The following is a 19,364-nucleotide window of genomic DNA, read 5'->3' as shown; positions in this document are numbered from 1 at the left end:
TGTACTGTAGTACACCTATACAGAGTAGCGTGCCCTTCACTACAGACTGCAGTAACCTGTTCAAAGGCAACCGTCATAAGACATCAAGCAATCTGAACAGTGATGGCTGGTACGGAATTTGTTGAAAAATCTTTGTATTCACGTTACGAGCCTTGGGGCGGCTGTGGCTCAGGAGGTGGAGCGGGTCGTCCAATCATCGTGGGGTCGGCGGTTCGAATTCCAGCTCCTCCTGTACACATGTCAAAGTGTCCATGGGCAAGACACCCCCAAATTGCTCCCAAGAACCCCAAATTGCTCCTCCCAATGAGCAGGCTAGCACTTTGCATGGCAGCTGCCGCCATTGGTATGTGAATGTATGTGTGAATGAGAGGCCATTGTAAAGCAGTTTGGATTAAACCGTTATAGTATACAGTTAGGTCCATAAATATTTGGACATTGACATAATTTTCATCATTTTGGCTCTGCACACCACCACAATGGATTTGTGAAATGAAATGAAACAATCAAGATGTGGTTTAAGTGCAGACTTTCAGCTTAAACTTGAGGGTATTTACATCCAAATCAGGTGAACGGTGTAAGAATTACAAGCAATTGTATACGTAGTCCCCCCCTTTTTAAAGGACCAAAAATAATTTGCTGCTCAGCTGTTCCATTCCCATGTGTGTGTTATTCCCTCGTTATTTCATTGACAGGGTCTAGAGTTAATTTCAAGTGTGGTACTTGCATTTGGAATCTGTTGCTGTCAATTCTCAACATTAAATCCAAAGAGGTGTCACATTAGTGAAGCAAGCCATCATTAGGCTGAAAAATCTAAACAAACCCATCAGATAGATACTGTAGCAAAATATTAGGTGTGGCCAAATCAACTATTTGTTATATTCTTTAAAAGAAAGAACACACTGGTGAGCTCAGCAACACCGAAAGAAAGACCTGGTAGACTGTGGTGGATGACAGAAAAAATATTTCCCTGGTGAAAGCAAGGCATGTTTATTTGTATAGCAAATTTCAGCAACAAGGCAATTCAAAGTGCTTTTAGTGACATTAAAAGAAACAAATATTTCCCTTCACAACAGTTGGCCAGATCAAGAACACTTTCCAAGAGGCAGGCGTATCTGTGTCAAAGTCAACAATCAAGACAAGACTTCACCAGAGTAAATACAGAGGATTCACCACAAGATGTAAAGAAGAAGAACCATTAGTGAGCCTCTAAAACAGCAAGACCACATTAGAGTTTGCCAAAACACATCTAAAATAGCCTGTACAGTTCTGGGACAAAATCCAATGAATAGATGAGACAAAGGTCAACTTGTACCATAATGATGGGAGGAGAAGAGTATGGAGAAGGGAAGGAGCTGCTCATGATCCAAAGCATACCACCTCATCAGTGAAGCATGATGGTGGTAGTGTTATGGCGTGGGCATGAATGGCTGCCAGTGGAACTGGTTCTTTTGCATTTATTGTTGATGTGAATGCTGGCAAAAGCAGCAGGATGAATTCGTTGGGTATTATCTGCTCATATTCAGCCAAATGCTTCAGAGCTCATTGGATGGTGCTTCACAGGGCAGATGGACAATGAACCAAAGCATATTGCGAAAGCAACTAAAGAGTTTTTCAAAGCAAAGAAGTGGAATGTTCTGCAATGGCCAAGTCAATAACCTGACCTGAATCCAATTGAGAAAGCCTTTTGCTTGCTGAAGACAAAACTGAAGGGAAACTGCCCAAAGAACAAGCAGGAACTGAAGACGGTTGCAGTAGACGCCTGGCAGAGCATAACCAGGGACAAAACCCAGTGTCTGGTGATGTCTATGGGTTCCAGACTTCAGGCTGTCATTGACTGCAAAGAATTTGCAACCAAATATTAAAAGTGACAATTGGATTTATGTTTATGCTAATTTGTCCCTTTTACTTTTGGTCCCTTAAAAAACAGGGTACCACAAATAAAATGTGTTGCAATTCCTACACATTCACCATTCATAGGATATATATACCCTCAAATTTAAGCTGAAAGTATTCTATTAAAGCACATATTGAATGTTTCATTTCAAATGTATTGTGGTGGTGTATATGAAAATTGTGTCAATGTCCAAATATTTATGGACCTAACTGTAAGTGCAGTCCATTTACCATTTATGCTAGCCTCGGCCTAGGCAGCAGAGCCAGCAACAACAGTAGGCTACGCCAAAGGTGATATGATGGGAACGCTAACACTGACCAGGAAACAAAAGTAATACAATATTGATGAACACACAACGCCACAGGTAACAAAGGAACTGAGAATGGTGCCAAAGAAAAAAACATGATCAACTGAGCTAGTGTGAATACAGGTGTATAGACAATCTACTAAACACAGAGGGTGTCAGCCGCTCCTAACCTAACATATGTAATAACCGTTGATGAACACCTGGGGGAGACAAACAGCAACAAAAACAGACACAGGACACACAAGTGTGGGTATATAACACAGCCCCATACTGGCTGGTGATATCAACAAGCCTCACCCTACTGACCAACATACCAACAGAACATACCCAACCTGTTTGACTCAATGACAAGTCAACACAAGAGGGCATCTGCCAACACAAAGCCTGTTAACAAGCAGACCAACTCATAGCAGACACAAAAAGGCCAAACAAAGCTACTGCACTGGACACAGTAACAGCAACCAAACGAGGTAGCCTTACACAAAATGGGTCCCACAAAACAACAAAGGCTACACATGGTGATTCCTTAGTTTCATTTAACACTTGGCACACTGATTAAGGAACCCAACCAGCTGAAAACCATCCATAGAATCCCGGATGAGCCCTCTTATTAGGGGCCGGGTACCCTCAGCTGCCGGAACCCTCTTGTATTTGCCAATATTCTGAATCTTGAAGCCTGATTTCCCATGCATGAAAAATCACCAAACTTTCCACATAGGTCCAGTCCTATGCCAGAAGTCCTCAACTGGCATAGGGGGCCAATAGCAGTTCTATGTTGCTACCAGGGGAGGCAGTAGTCCCAGCACACCAAAATACACTATGACATCACACAGTTTCAAGTTCCTCGGTAGTATAGTGGATAGGGCGCATGTGGAAGGTCGGGTTCAAGCCCCAGTGCGGAAGATTTTGGGAAACAATACCCACACCCTTTGCTAGCCTGTGGGTCTATTTCTACCTTTACTTTCGGCCTTTCCATCCCTCTCCCTAACTCCTTTCACTCTCCTTTACCCTTTTATTGGAAGTACGTGAGAGATTCCTTAGGAACAAAAACACTATGACATCGCATACATTCAAGTTCCTTGGTAGTGTAGTGGATAAGACTCCCATGTGGAAGGTCAGGGGTTCAAGCCCCGGTGGGGAAGATTTTTTTTTGTCACTGGATGTTATAGAAGCTATGTAAAAATGTGGTTACCTGGTGGTGCTATGTCAGTTATTGAATTTATATGCAGTAATTGAACATTTGAAATACTCCTGTTTTGAAATTATACCTACAGTATAGGTGTCTCAGTAATTACCCATTATATATTAGGCTATACTTTGCATGTATTTACCAGGTAAGACCAGAGGTCCGCCAACCCGTCCATCGGGGACCCACTGTAGGTCCGCTAGCCTTGTGTTATCTGGGTTTATCCCTTACCTTTGTCCAGAAACAGAAGTTGAACCAATTGCAGCAAAATAGCTAACGTTACAGGAATCATCAGTGTAACTGCTTTAGGCACTGACTGCTACCATTAATGTTATGGAAGCTGCTGCTAGTTGTTGTGAGCTCATGAGCTTACTGGCTATCCCACTCTTATTGTGCTGGATTAGCATTGGAAGCATTGAAACTGATGTATCCAGGTGACAAGACTCATCTTAATTTATCAGACATTATTTCATGTAATTTCAATTCACACTTATTTCAGTGGCATGACTAGCTTCCGTCCTACAGTATCAGTCCTGAACAGAAACAAGCCAGCCACACCCATAAGTCAGGCTTGACCTGGCCTGGTTGACAGTATTTTGAAGTCTGTACCCTCAACTACTGCTGTTCCTACATGAATAAATACACTACTCACAAACCTAGAGTGCAACAGAAATGTCTCCACCAATCAGAGATGTGTTGTTGGCAACCCTGCCCCAATAGCGGTCCCTAGGACTACAACTGGCTAAATTGTTTGATTGGTTTCCACCCTTCTTGTTAGTCTGTGTACATATAGCCTACATGTAGCTCCCCTCTTGTTCTTTGTCTGTTCATTATTTGCTGTAGTTGTGCGTTGTCCTGTGCCAACTTGTAAGTCTGTAAGCTTGTAAGCTTTGTCTTTTGATCTCCACTTGTTGAGTGTATACCTTGGTTTTATTGTTTAGTCTTTGGTTTTTGCCACTTGTGGTGCCTTTATTTTAACAAACATTTTGTGGAAACTGCTGAAACCGCCATGTTACATGCACCTGTGACATTTACAGTACATGCAACCCTTGTGATTGTGATGTTTAAGTCGGTGTGAAACCATCTATGGCTTCTCACATGGCAGGTAGCTCAACCAGAGTTCCAAGCCCAGGGGGATGCTGAATAAAAATGCTAATGCTTTCTCCACTGTGGTGACATGATTTTTAATTTGTAGCTGTTACTGGTTTGTTTGTAGCTGTTAGGCCTACTGTTTCTTTTGTTTGCTTTTATTTGTATTGCTTCATCTGACAAGTCTTTTTTCTCAGTGCCACCTGTCTTCTCAAACAAGAACATGACCTTCTCTTTGTGGTGAGTTCAAGCCCCAGGTGATGCAGAATAAACATGCCAACGTCTACTCAGGCATTGTCTTTTGTTCTCCACTTGTTGAGTGTGTAGCTTATCTTTTTTTTCTTGTGTGTTGGCTGTAAGCCTACGCACCAAGAAGAGGGAATGCTGCCTTATCCCTTTCTCCTTCCGTCAGGTTGGTGACCTGCAGTTATGTTGCTACCACAAGAGGCAGTGGTCCCATAACATCAAATCAAAAAGACTCCACAGATTTCCCAGGTCAGCGGTGGCTGGGTGGCTGAGTGGATAGTGCGCTGCCTATCACTGAAGATCTTGAGTTCAATCCTTGGTGTGGACATACCAAGGTGCCATGATGTATTTTGTCACTGGATGTTTATGTAAAAATGTGGTTTCCTGGTGGTTCTGTCAGTTATTGAATTTGTGGTAGAGCCATCGGCCATAAATAAATGAGCGGGGGTCATATTTGTTAATTAAAGGCCCTTTTACAGCCTAGTCAGCACAAGTATGCGTACACATTCTTGAAACAGTGGCAGAGGAAGACAGACGAATTCGCCTGTGGCTACAAGCCATTAAGTGTACGGACTGGACTGAGGACATCAGAGATGCCCGTGTTTGCGGTGCCCATTTTATATCAGGTAAGTTATTTTGACTACCTGGTTTTGCTGGAATGTCTGGTTGAAATGTAGAGTGATATCTGAAGTAAACAGTAACCTATAACCTGGCTGCATGCTAAGCTAAAGCTAAGTTCAAGAAATGAAGCCCAATGATAGCTAGCTAACGTTAGCTAGTGCTAGCTAACACGCTAGCTAGTGTTAGCTAGCTAACTCAAGGCCCAGGGAGTTGGAGATACTGTGCACTTTCTCTCAAAGTGCTTTAGCTAAGGTTAGCTACTACAAGCTAGCTAGTCCTTGTCACCAACCCTTGCCTCAACGTACATAGCTAAATTATTCACACAGCAAGCAAACTTGTCATCTAAAGCTATGCTACGTCAGCTGACTGGGACTGTCTCGTGACTAGCTAATGTAGCTAACCATATTGTGCCAGACAGCCAAAACAAGCATCACATAAGCTGAATCCCAAATCGCGCACTTAGGCGAAAATGCAGAGCACTCGCGGCCTTGTGGCCTTACATGTGTGTTCCTGCTAAGTCCACAAGGGCTCAGGGTAGTCCCAAAACGGAATTGCTAGGTCCACAAGTGCGCCACTGCCGCCATTTTTCGCACTTTAACCGCACTTACCGAAAGTCGGCAATTTCGCGGACTTATGGTGCGTTCGTTTGTGGTCGGAGGTGGCAAGTCGCAAGTGGCAAAATACCTACCTCCGACCTGTGTGCATTCGAGCTATATACCATTATATCACAGTTACCTAGTTATATCTAGTGCATTCGAGCAACTGGGGGCTGAGAAACATATCCGAATTTGCGACGAGGAAGTGCGAGTTCATGAGGTGTTTTATTTAATAATTCCTAGTAGCAAGTCGCAATTTGCCACCTCCCAGTTATAAACGAATGCACCATTAGGAGCAGAAAATACCCACAGTCCACCGCGTCTCGTGACACAGTGCTTGAGTGCATCCGAGTCATGATCCGACTGCATCACACATAAATGATGACATTTGCCGATAAAACAACATTTATCTTGAAATCCACATGCTGCAAACATCCCACCCAACATACATTTTAAATTATGATTAAATTAAAACAGACGTCAGTTGGTCAATTTGCAGAGCCGAGCAGAGAGCTGAGGAGCGAGTCAGAGCAGCCTCTGCGTCAGAGGGACGCTGCAGCCAATGAAAACTAAGTGGGAGGGGCATTGAGCTAAACTGGCTTGGGAATCGTTGGCACGCCGCTGGAAGTGCTGTCCCATTTAATTCACGGCCCTGCACCCTCTGGCCCTTCCGACTGACGTCCATTAAGTGCTCAGGCCTCAGGCCGCAAGTGTGAGGGGCCGCAAGGGGGGCGCACTCAGATTGGGATTCAGATATAGAGGATTTTCACGGTCGGCCATGTTGGAGGTTTAAGCTTAGGTTTAGCAGGTGTAAGCTCAGGTTTAGGCTAACGACTAGATAGATAGGTAGATAGATAGGTCTATCTACTTGTCTATTGATCTTGATAGGTCTATCTAACTGTCTATTGATCTATCTAGCTTGCTAGCTATCTACATTCAGTAGTGTGAATCTCCAGTATGATTTTTCTCACAGGATGGCATTTCGAGTGACCCCGACAAGGTGGAGGCGATAGTGAATGTGTCTGAGAAGGATGTGATGGAGGCTGATGGTGTTACTACTTCTGCTAAAAAGATCTGTTCGTTCCTGGGAATGGTGATCTACTACCAACACTTCATTGAGAACTGTTCGACACTTGCTAGACCGCTCTTTGCTCTGACCACGGGTCGCAGAAAGCCCTGCCACTCCAAGAGGAAACGAAGGTCTGTCCCCAGTTGTGAACTTGGCCCTGGAGACTGGTCTCCTGAGTGCAAGCAGGCGTTCGAGAGCTTGAAGGCCGCTCTCGTTGACAAGGTGTTGCTGGCCCACCCTGACTTTAGCAAGCCATTCCTTCTCTCTGTTGATGCATCTACCAGTGGTCTTGGTTCTGTCTTATCTCAACTGTCTCCTAATGACAGCAAGGCCAGGCCCATCGCATTTGCCAGTAAATCTCTGAATCACGCACAGTCGAAGTACCCTGCTCACCGTCTCGAGTTTTTCGCCATGAAATGGGCGATTTGAGACAAGTTCAGTCATTGGTTCCGGGGCCACCAGTTCACAGTGTGGACAGACAATAACCCGTTGAAGTACATCTTGACAAAGCCGAAACTGGATGCATGTGAGCAGCGTTGGGTGGCAAAGCTAGCGCCCTTTGACTTTGACATTCAGTACATCCCTGGGCCGAAGAACGTGGTGGCTGATGCGCTTAGCCGAGAACCTTTTGTGAGACCAAGAATGCTACACCGGCTGACGAGAACACCATATGCGGACCTGCTGGAGGAAGCGGAGAATCTACGCGCTAACTCTGTGCAAGACATGTTCCGCTTGTCAGCTGAGCTACCGGAAATGAGAGAGACTGAGGCTGCCTGTGCGCCAGGTGCTGAGTCGGTCAACACGATCCATGTGAGGGAGAGGAAGACGGGTGGCAGTGTCTCACATGATGAAGTGTCTGCAGTGCTAGCTAGTCACCGCTACTGGGATGACGGAGCGACAGTGAGGGCCATGTCTAATGCACAGCAGTTGAAATCTATGGCAATGACAGGCCAGAACCCTCTCCCAGTGTTCACCCATGAGGAGCTGCTAGACAGGCAGATGCAATATCCTACTGTCAGCAGGGTGAAGTTCCTCCTTGATCAAGGTCATCGACCATCTAGACGTGAGAGAGTCCATGAGACTTGTGCAACACTGAGAACGCTCAGGCAGTGGGGAAAGCTTACCACGCGCGTAGGGATAGTGTATCGGGTGTCAAAACACCCTGTGACAAAGCAGAAGCTGTTCCAATATGTAGTCCCTGAAGGACTGAGAAGCGCTGTACTGAAAGGAGTGCATGATGATGCTGGGCATCAGGGACAACAACGAACACTCTGGCTGGCCAGACAGAGGTTTTACTGGGACACACTTGAGAGAGACACAAAGGAGTTTGTTCACAACTGCAAGAGGTGTATAGTTAGCAAAGCTCCTGAGCCAGAAGCCAGAGCCCCCCTCGTGTCCATAGTTACCACTGCCCCATTAGAACTAGTCTGTATAGACTTCTGGGTCGCCGAAGACTCAAATGGGAAGACAGTATATGTACTTGTAGTGACTGATCACTTTATGAGCCTTGCGTGTGCGTATGCGTGCCCCAATCAGTCCGCGAAAGCCGTTGCACGAGTTCTATGGAACAACTACTTCTGTGTTTATGGTTTTCCGGGGTGCATTCATTCGGATCGTGGTTCAAACTTTGAAAGCACACTGATCGCTGAGATGCTCCAGCTGGCAGGGGTTGACAAATCGAGGACCACACCATATCATCCTATGGGGAATGGCCAGTGTGAAAGGATCAATCGTACTCTGGGAACATGATTCGTTCTCTGCCTCCCAGGTCAAAGTCTAAGTGGCCTCAGGTGCTCAACACACCGACGTTCGCTTACAGCTGCACTATCCATGAAAACACGGGTTTCCCACCTTTCTTTTTGATGTATGGCCGCACACCCAGGTTGCCTGTAGATCTCATGTTTGAAAGTGTACTTTTGGATGGGGAGACAGTTGACATGGACAGGTATGTTCAGTCTCTGTGTCGGGCACTAAGGGAGGCAATGACATTAGCTCAGGCACACGCAGACAAGCAGCAACACAAGCAGGCAGAGGTGTACAACAGAAAAGTCAAGGGTCATTCTGTGAATGTGGGTGACAGGGTCTTACTAGCTAACAAAGGGGAAAGGGGGCGTAGGAAGCTGTCAGACCGCTGGGGAAATACTGTGTATGTTGTGGTATCTAAGAGTCCTGAGCTGAATACTTATCAAATCAGAAGCCCTACTGGTCCTGTCAAAACAGTTCATAGGAATTTGATCATGCCTGTCAACCTTCTGCCGCCACCTGGCTCTGAGGGGTCGGAGGAGTGTCTATCACTCTCGGGGAGTAGCATGAGTGTTGATGTGACTGTGAATTCTGGTCAAGGGGAAGAGGTCGATGACAGGACCTCTCAGTGGATTGCCGATCTTCAGGGGGAACCAGCAGAGCCGCTGTCAAGTGCTGGTAGGGATGGGGGCTGCGTGGCTGTGAGCACAGTGGACTTTCCGGCTGGTAGGTCTGGACTCTGTGAGAATGATGAAGAGGCGGACCAGGATGGAGCGAGTGAGGAAGTCTCTGGAGAGGAACGTGCTGACGCCACAGGAGATGACAATGTGGATCACTTGGATATGAGTGAGGGCGATCTGTTGGATTCTGGATCTGGATCTGGAAAGGATGGGACTGAGATACCTGGTTACTCTTTATCTCTGATGAGATTTGTTTTTTTAGGTGGATGTGTGGGTGTCACTTTATGAATGTGTTTGAGTGTTGCTCTTCTCATTTTCATAGCATCTGAGATGCTTTTTCTGTAATCCTGAGGGTGGTCCCGTGTTAAGAGAAATCTAGTGAAATCAGTAGGGGTGAGTGTAACGGGATTAATATTGTTCCACTAGATTTTCTTATTGTATAACTTTAATTATTATTATTTTCCTTGGGTTTCTGCTCGCCTTTTATTTTAATTGGTTGATTTATTATACACAGGGCTGGGGATTGGTTTTGGGGTATCTGGGGGCGTGACCTTGTGGGGTTAACTGTCTGCGCATCTATATTTCTTTCCCTTTTGCCGATTATATGGGTGCGACAAGGTCAGTGCTGTCGGTCTGTTTAAGCTAATATTGTGACAGTACTTAGTCTGCTGTTATAGTGTATGTAACCCCCCCCCCCCCCCCTAGAGAATTGAAGTATTTCATATTGATTGATTTATATGTTCGACTTGATGTCACTTTTATTTCATATATGAATATGAAAAGGATGTTTCCCCGTTTCCATGACCGCAGGGTTAGCCAACGAGCAACGAACTATTGCCAGAGGCTAATGTGTTCTCGTGCCCTGTCTACATGTCCATGCAGGTATGGCATGTTTTTGATTGCTTCCTGATGTATTATTTCATTTTAGTATTTTTATTTTGGCGATGCAGAAACGTGTGTATGTGAATAGTTGTGTATATTTGTATGGCTGTGGTAGCTCGTGCAGCCTCGGGTTGTGCATAACTAGCCCTTTTGCTGAGTATATGGGTGCGACAAGGGTTAGCCAACGAGCAACGAACTATTGCCAGAGGCTAATGTGTTCTCGTGCCCTGTCTACATGTCCATGCAGATGTCCATGCAGGAGCAGTCTACAATAAAAAGATCTTTGAATGCACGTCGTCCTCCAGTGTGCTCCATAAACAACACAACGCAGATTGAGCCTGGCTACATGAGCACACCTTCATGTATTTGTAATCGTCTCCTTGTCTTCCTCCTCACAACCTCAAACCTTGCTCCATCTCCTAACTGTAGCAGTTAACAGGAAAACATGCCTGCACCAGTTTTTGTATATATGTCTACACCTAGATCCTCATATATTTGTCTTTTGTCTCCTCCCTCCTCTTACTCGGCCCGGCCCGACCCAGTGCTGCGCAGCAGCTATATTATTTGCCTTATACTTGTCTTGGCCTAAGAGGGAAACGAGTCCAATAACAACAGCACACCAAGAGGGATGGGGTGGAAGAGCAACATAGTGACCAGGACATATGTGGTGACCAGTCAGGAAGTAATTCACCCTGAAAGTACCTCTGAAATTTCTCTGCGACACTATCGCAAGTTTTTATTCAAGAACCAGGTGGACTGGCCGCAGAATGCTATTTCGCTTGGATCCATGAAGGGACTAGCGTATACCAGCCAGATAGTAACGCAGTCCTGAAAGGGGCTACTGACCTCTATGATGCCCTCTGGAAGGGAAGCTTAGACGTCGCTGCAGAGACACTGAAAGTGGATTTCCTGCAGCACATGCAGGGCAGGCCAGGCGTATGCTTCTCAGCTGAGCGTTACACGACCTTCTCCCTGCAGGAAATCTACTGTCTTGTGGAGGTCACAGCGATGCTGAAAGAGTCCATTCAGGAATCAGGCGATGTCAAGGCATTCTTTGAAGACAGATATTTGTCTTACAGGGACTGCAAATGATGTACTGAAAGAGTATCATCTCAAGAGTGGAAACATGATCCAAGCTTATCGTTTAGCAAACTTTGTTATTTATTTAAGTTTTATTCATTTAATCTGTTGATAATGGAAACCTTTGATAGTTGATGATTGAAACCGTTGATGGTTGAATAGAAACATTTGATGGTTTCCAATATCAACAGATTAAATGAATATAAAGCGTGTCAAGTGTAATGCTTCAAGAGTGTCGGGTGTAATGCTTCTGGTGACACATACAAACATAAAGGCTGAGATACTTGAGTATGCTGAGAAACATTTCTGTTTCCAGTATTTATTTTGTCACATATCCAAGCTACGCAAAAATAAGAGGAGTCCTGTTTCTCAGAGAGCTATTTACTGTGCACCAATGAAGCAGTGTGCCGTTCACTACACAGACTGCAGTAACCTGATTCAGAAATAAAGGATTGTCAAAGTACCATCATTCCTATGTAGAACTAACCTATGAAGAACTTTGAACAAACTGTCTGTTCTTACTGCAAAGATCTGAACACCATTACCCCCACACATATCTGAACACCTCTCCTTAGGATGCATCCAGCATCATACCCTGCCTGGCAGTCACCAGCTACTTGCAAAGGTACAGGTACACAATGAAGTTAGATCCCATCTGCTGAGAGGCTGTGGCCTCACCTGGATCAGCACCAGGACGGACATCAAGAACAACACTGCCTACTATGGCAAAATTACTGCCTACACTGCCCAAAATCCGAGTCCGCACACCAAGGGGAACGTTCGAGATGAGTGCCGGACTGATACCAAACCTACCCGTCCCCCTCCTGATAGGGCACGACTGCCCCATCTTCAGCCGGTACTGGCCCGGCCGCCCCTCCCACCTCGAGACCAGAGGACCCCAACGGCCCGACCCCTCCGAGCGGGGCATCGACCTGCAGCCCCCGCCCCCCCCCTCTTCCGAGGACTCCTCCCCCGAGCCCCCAGGCATCCTGCCGGATGCGGGGCTGGACTGGCCCGACCCCAGCCCGCCTGGTACGACCACCGGGGAAGGATCCATCAGCGAGCCGTCACCACCAGATGCCGCCAATGCTGACAGCAGTCCCCTAACCACCTTTTCTGACTTCCCCCTAGAGACCCAGAACCGCTCCCCCCGACCCGGCCGGTTTGCACAGGCACAGGTGGAGGACGAAAGGCTCCGGAATGCATGGGCCAACGTGCGTGAGCCAGCTGACCAGGGAGCAGACTGGATGAGACCCCCCGTTTCCATTCTTTTTCACCCGCCATAATCTCCTGTATCGTGCTACTCAAAAGAACGGGGTTACCCTAGAGCAGTTGGTGGTACCCACATGTTATACATCCCAGGTACTGTATTTGGCCCACTCACACCTCCTGGGGGTGCACTTGGGTTGTGACAAGACCAGGGAAGGATAGCGGCCCGGTTCTACTGGCCCGGCCTGAAGGCGGAGGTGAGCCGCTATTGCGCCCGGTGTCCTGAGTGCCAAAAGTCTGCCCCCAGACCCCCAGGCCGACACCCCCTAGTGCCGATGCCCATCATCGAGGAACCCTTCGAGCGTCTAGCGATGGATATTGTAGGGCCCCTACCCAAGAGCAGCCGTGGCCACTGCTACATCCTCATCATCGTGGATTATGCCACGCAGTACCCGGAGGCCTTGCCCCTCCGGGCTGCCACCGCAAGGCAGTGGCGAAGGAGCTGTTTCTCCTGTTCAGCCGGGTAGGGATAGCCCGGGAGATACTCACCGACCAGGGCACGTGTTTCATGTCTGCTGTGCTTAAGCAAATGCTCAGTCTCCTGCAGGTCAAGCAGCTCCGCACTTCCGTTTACCACCCCCAGACGGACGGGCTCGTGGAGCGCTTTAACAAGACCCTGAAGCAGATGCTAAAGAGAACCATGGAGGCGGATAGAAGGAACTGGGACCAGATCCTGCCCTATATCCTCTTCGGGATCCGGGAGGTCCCACAGGCGTCCACCAGGTTCTCCCCCTTTGAGCTTCTGTACGGTCGGCGACCCCGGGGCCTACTTGACCTCGCCAAGGAGGCCTGGAAGACCCAGCCCTCCCCCCACCGCTCAGTTCTGGAGCATGTTGAGCAGATGAGAGACCAGATGGCGAAGGCCTGGCCCCTGGTCAGAGAAAACACCTCCAGCAGGCCCAACAGGCCCAGGCCCGGGTCTACAACCGCGGAGCCCAGGTACGCGTCTATCAGCCAGGGGAGTTGGTCCTGGTCTTGATACCGAGCTCAGACTGCAAGTTCCTGGTGAACTGGCAGGGCCCATACGAAATCGTCGAGAAGGTCTCAGAGACAAACTACCGGGTGTGCCAGCCTGGGCGGCGGAAGCCAACGCAGCTGTATCATATAAACCTCCTGAAGAAATGGCAGGACCTCCCAGAGGGACCTGCCGGGGGGAGGCCGGCCCTCAGCACCCGCCGACCCCTGCCCGAAGTACCCATGGGAGACCAGCTCAGCCTGGCCCAACGCCAGGACCTCCGGGAAGTGATCCACCAACACCTCAACGTCTTCTCTGACCTGCCGGGACATACCTCCATGGCCCAGCATGACATCATCACCCCACCCGGGGTCACAGTGCGACGGCTTCCGACGGCTCAACGAGGTCTCGCAGTTCGACGCCTATCCCATGCCCAGGGTGGTCGAACTCATCGACCGGCTGGGACCGGCACGGTTCATCTCCACCCTGGACCTCACCAAGGGCTACTGGCCGGTCCCCCTCACCCCCCAGGCCAGAGAGAAGACAGCTTTCGCCACACCCGACGGGCTCTACCAGTACACCATCCTCCCGTTCGCCGTGCATGGCGCCCCTGTGACATTCCAGTGCCTGATGGACCGCGTCCTCCAGCCCCACCGTGAGTATGCTGCAGCGTACCTCGATAACATTGTCATTCACAGTGACAGCTGGGAGACCCACCTGAGCCGGGTGTGGGCGGTCTTTGGAGCCCTCCGGTCCGCAGGTCTTACCGCCAACCCCAAAAAGTGGCTACCGGATCGGGGGGGGGGGGGGGGGTGAGGCCCCAGAACCCCAAGGTGGAGGCCATTGAGGCATGGCCCCAGCCCTCGACAAAGACCCAAGTCAAGGCGTTCCTCGGCCTGGTGGGCTATTACCAGCGCTTTATTCCCCAGTTCGCCTCGATCGCCAGCCCCCTGCACGACCTCACAAAGAAGCGGCTCCCGGAGAAGGTGACCTGGACCCCAGAGGCTGACCGCGCCTTCAACACCCTCAGGCAAGTCCTCTGTGCTGGACCGGTGCTGGTGACCCCCAACTTCTCCCTCCCTTTTATTATCCACACAGATGCGTCCGGATCTGGGGTGGGGGCAGTCCTGTCCCAGGAATGGTCGGGGGAGGAGCACCCGGTCTGCTATATCAGCAGGAAGTTCCTTCCCCATGAACAGTCGTATGCCACGGTGGAGAAGGAGGCATTGGCCATCAAGTGGGCCCTCGACAAACTGAGGTACTACCTCCTGGGCCGGCGGTTCACCCTCGTGACGGACCACGCCCCCTGACATGGATGGAACCACATCAGTGGTGTGGAAACACTATGGGTTCGCGGAGACAGATTTGGACCAAGTTGACACGGTGTGTAAAATTTGCTACGCAGTCGTAGCTGCCCCTCAAAGTAGCCCTTCTCAGTCCCGTTGTTGCATTCCGCTCGCTCATGCCAGACAACAGTCCTTTGCCGGTCCATTCACTTTGCCGTCAAAATAAACCGGTGTCGGCCTATTTAGGAGAGGTCAGATAAACATGAAACTTCACTTACCTAAGCAAAAGGGTCTATTTTAACAAATGCTTGCTTTTGAAGCCTCGGCGCTACCATTAAATAACTTATTTAGACGCGTTCTGTCATAGTGAAATTATTTTTCCGAGGTAGTCTTCTTCTGTGGTGGTGGCGGGGCTTTGAAGCTTCTTTATTTATCAGTTTTGGCACTTTTATTTATTTATCAAGGTCAAGGTTCACAATTTGTCTCCCATGGGAGAAATGTATCTAATCCAAAGAACATTGTTAAAAAGAAAAGCCAGTCAACATTTAATAAATTAATTGTTATCAAAGTCAATGTATAATTTGATATGTTAAGAAAATGTTAAAACTTTTGATTAGAAAAAAAAAATTTCAATGAATAATCGTGTTAAATAATCGTGATCTCAATATCAATCAAAATTAAAGCTGCTTCGCAGCGATGAGGCGGGGCCAGGCAATTTCCGACAAGTTTAGGAGCAATAAGCGAGAGAATAGGACAACAAGAAAGTTGACATTCCAATGTTCATTTTGTACATTCGTATCGTAAAACATTTGTAAAACATTTTGATGCGTTGTAAGCTCGATTTTGATAATTCAACAATGGTCAATGAGTTTGTGAATTACAGTCTGAAGATCCAGTGTAGCAAGTTTGGTGTTAATTGATTGAAAAATGTTGGATGAGATATGTTTATTAATTTTTACAGGTTTTGTTTGCTTTTCTTCATAATTGAACATTAACTTCAGCAGCTGTGTACTCAGTCAGTTGCCAATCAATCGATTTAGTCATTGTAATCCTCGGCGTTGGGGGTTGGGTAGGGTTGCCAACAGCGATGTCTCCGATTCGTGGAGCTTGTGTTGGATTATGGGTAACGTAGTTTTCTCTGTATGAAGTGTTGGTTTCAGAGGACAGAATTAAACATATTTTAAAAAAATCAATTTTTGAGATAAAATTCTCAAAAAAAATCATACTACATCTTGGATATGTGGCTAATGTTGTCACTTTTTATGAGGACAATCAGACATTGATTTGGCGAGAATTAATAGGAACTATATACAGAACTGTTAACAGTAAAACTTTTTGATGTGCTGTGGGCTCAATTTTTCATATTTCAAAAATCTGTGAGGATCGTTTGGTGAGGACAGTCTGAAGATACAGTAGATCAATTTTGGTGTCAATTGAACTAAAAATGTGGGAGGAGATAGGTTTGATAGGTTATACAGTTTATGAAGAAATCAGAGTGATGGACTTCAAAATTCCTGCAAGGTCAAAGCGTATGAAAGTTTTGTCTCACTTGGGCCTACATTCACGTGGTGGTTTTACAGTGATAGCACCTATGGCTGATTTGTTATGATTTTTTTAAGTTTTAAACTTTAGACTGTTGCTGTAGCGCCACCTTCAGGTTTATTGACCTACAATGCAGGTTGAGGACTTTGGGTATACTACTGGAGCTATGTGCAAATCTTGGTGATTTTTTGTCCACGGGAAGTTAGACTTCAGTGGAAGATGGAGAATAATAATAATAATCAAGATTCCTGCAAGGTCAGAGTGTATGAAAGTTTTGTCTCACTTGGGCCTACATTCACGTGGTGGTTTTACTGTGATGGCACCTATGGCTGATTTGTTATGATTTTTTAAAGTTTTAAACTTTAGACTTTTGCTGTAGCGCCACCTTCAGCTTTATTGACCTACAATGCAGGTTGAGGACTTTGGGTTTAGTACTGGAGCAATGTGCACATTTTTGTGATTTTTTGTCCACAGGAAGTTAGACTTCAGTGGAAGATGGAGAATAATAATAATAAGTAAAACATTTTAATGCATTGTAAGCTCAATTTTGATAATTCAATAATCTGGTCAATGAGTTTGTGAATGACAGTTTGAAGATCCAGTGTAGCAACTTTAGTATTAATTGATTGAAAAATGTGGGTTACAGGTTTTGTTAGCTTTTTTTTTTCATAATTGAACATTAACTTCAGCAGCTGTGTACTCAGTCAGTTGCCAATCAATCAATTTAGTCATTGTAATCCTCGGCGGGGGTTGGGTAGGGTTGCCAACAGCGATGTCTCAGATTCGTGGAGCTTGCGTTGGATTGTGGGTAACGTAGTTTTCTCTGTATGAAGTGTTGGTTTCAGAGGACAGAATTAAACATATTTTTAAAAATTCAATTTTTGAGATAAAATTCTGAAAAAAATCATACTACATCTTGGATATGTGGCCAATGTTGTCACTCTTTATGAGGATGATCAGACATTGATTTGGCGAGAATTAATAGGAACTATACAGAACTGTTAACAGTAAAACTTTTTGAAGTGCTGTGGGCTCTATTTTTCATATTTCAAAAATCTGTGAGGATCGTTTGGTAAGGACAGTCTGAAGATACAGTAGATCGATTTTGGTGTCAATTGAACAAAAAATGTGGGAGGAGATAGGTTTGATAGGTTTTACAGTTTATGAAAAAATCAGAGTGATGGACTTCAAAATTCCTGCAAGGTCAGAGCGTATGAAAGTTTTGTCTCACTTGGGACTACATTCACGTGGTGGTTTTACAGTGATAGCACCTATGGCTGATTTGTAATGATTTTTTAAAGTTTTAAACTTTAGACTGTTGCTGTAGCGCCACCTTCAGGTTTATTGACCTACAATGCAGGTTGAGGACTTTGGGTATAGTACTGGAGCTATGTGCAAATTTTGGCGATTTTTTGGCCATGGGAAGTTAGACTTCAGTGGAAGATGGAGAATAATAATAATATAGGCAAATACAATAGGGTTCCGGCAGCTACGCTGCCTGGCCCCTAATTAAGATTTTTGCCATAATTGAGCAGCCCTACGCGGACGCGCTGTCGCGGCGGGATGCGTGCCCCTCGGCGCTCTGCTTTGGGGGGGGGGGGGGGGGGTGGTGTGTGGCAACCCGAACACGCCACGGACGTTCCTGGCCAGCCAGCTCTGGGGGTCACCACCCCTAGAGGAGCACCCAGCCTTCCAGCACCCTGGACAGCAACAGGTCATTCAGCTTCAGCACCCTGGTCAGCGACGGAAGGGGGGAGAGGGAGAAGCGGCAGCGGCTCAGCTGCAGCCACTCCCGCAATCAGGCCTGCAATCAGCCTGGCAGCAGGTGCCCTGCATCAGCTCCACAGCACAAAAGGCACCACAGGAGAGGTGCTCGGGATACCAGTGACAGGTAGACAGATATGTGCAAGGACTGTGTTTTTTGGCTGTGGTGCACCGGAGGTCTAACCTTTGTCACCCTGTGCCCCAGAACGGACCCGAGTAAGCTGAGCCCCACCGGAGACCTGCCGTGGATGACCGGTAATCCCTGGACCGGGACCGTGGTGTTGCCTAGCATCCGCCCCTGTGTTAAAACCCATCGTTTGACGGGGGTATTTTTGTTGGACATTATTTCAGTTAATTAAACCGCCCACTGGGTGAACCTGCCGCTTGGTCTCCTATTCTCTACCCTGGGGGTCTCTATCGCCTGTGCGTGCTCTGGGTTGCCACAGTACACAAACCACAGGTCCATGAACCCCATGTCCTTGTTTGGGCAAAGGAACAAGTTTCATAAATGGGATATTCAAAGCTACCAAGTGTTCCTCAAGAGAATTCAAGCACTTTAACTCCAATGGAATTGGTTCTAGATGAAGACCATTTACAGTACTTCAGGCATTTTACCATTCTGTAGTTTTCCATGGCATGTATGACAGATCCAAAGTTTGTCTCTCTCCCTTCTGCAAAGGTAGCATTCAACACCACATTCACTTATATGCAAGTATGTAGTTGTGATACATCTGGAAGCTAATGCAACAATTTCACTGGTCTTTCCATACGATTCCAGACTGCTTATGATCAATATTTGAAGCATACTTTTGCTTACTATATTCCTTAACAGACTGCTTATAATCAATATTTGAAGCATACTTTTGCTTACTATATTCCTTTAGTGTCAGTTGTAAATGGGCTTATTAATCCATGGAAAAAAGTAAACTCCTCATTATTCTCACACTTTACAAACACTTACTGTAACAAGGGGGACTTTATCTTTCATAGAATATCAGATTTTGTTCTAAATATGGATTTAAAACATTTTCAAACAATTAATTTGTCGGTAACAGGGTTGACGAAACAGACTTACGCATGTTGATTATATGTAAAAAAAAAAATAGCCTGAGATGGCACGGCATATTTTTCTAAGAGGTGGCATGGCATATTTTT

This window comes from Borostomias antarcticus, assembly GCF_949987555.1.
Source record: "Borostomias antarcticus genome assembly, chromosome: 7".
Classification (NCBI taxonomy): Eukaryota; Metazoa; Chordata; class Actinopteri; order Stomiiformes; family Stomiidae; genus Borostomias; species Borostomias antarcticus.
This window is presented reverse-complemented; position numbering follows the sequence as displayed.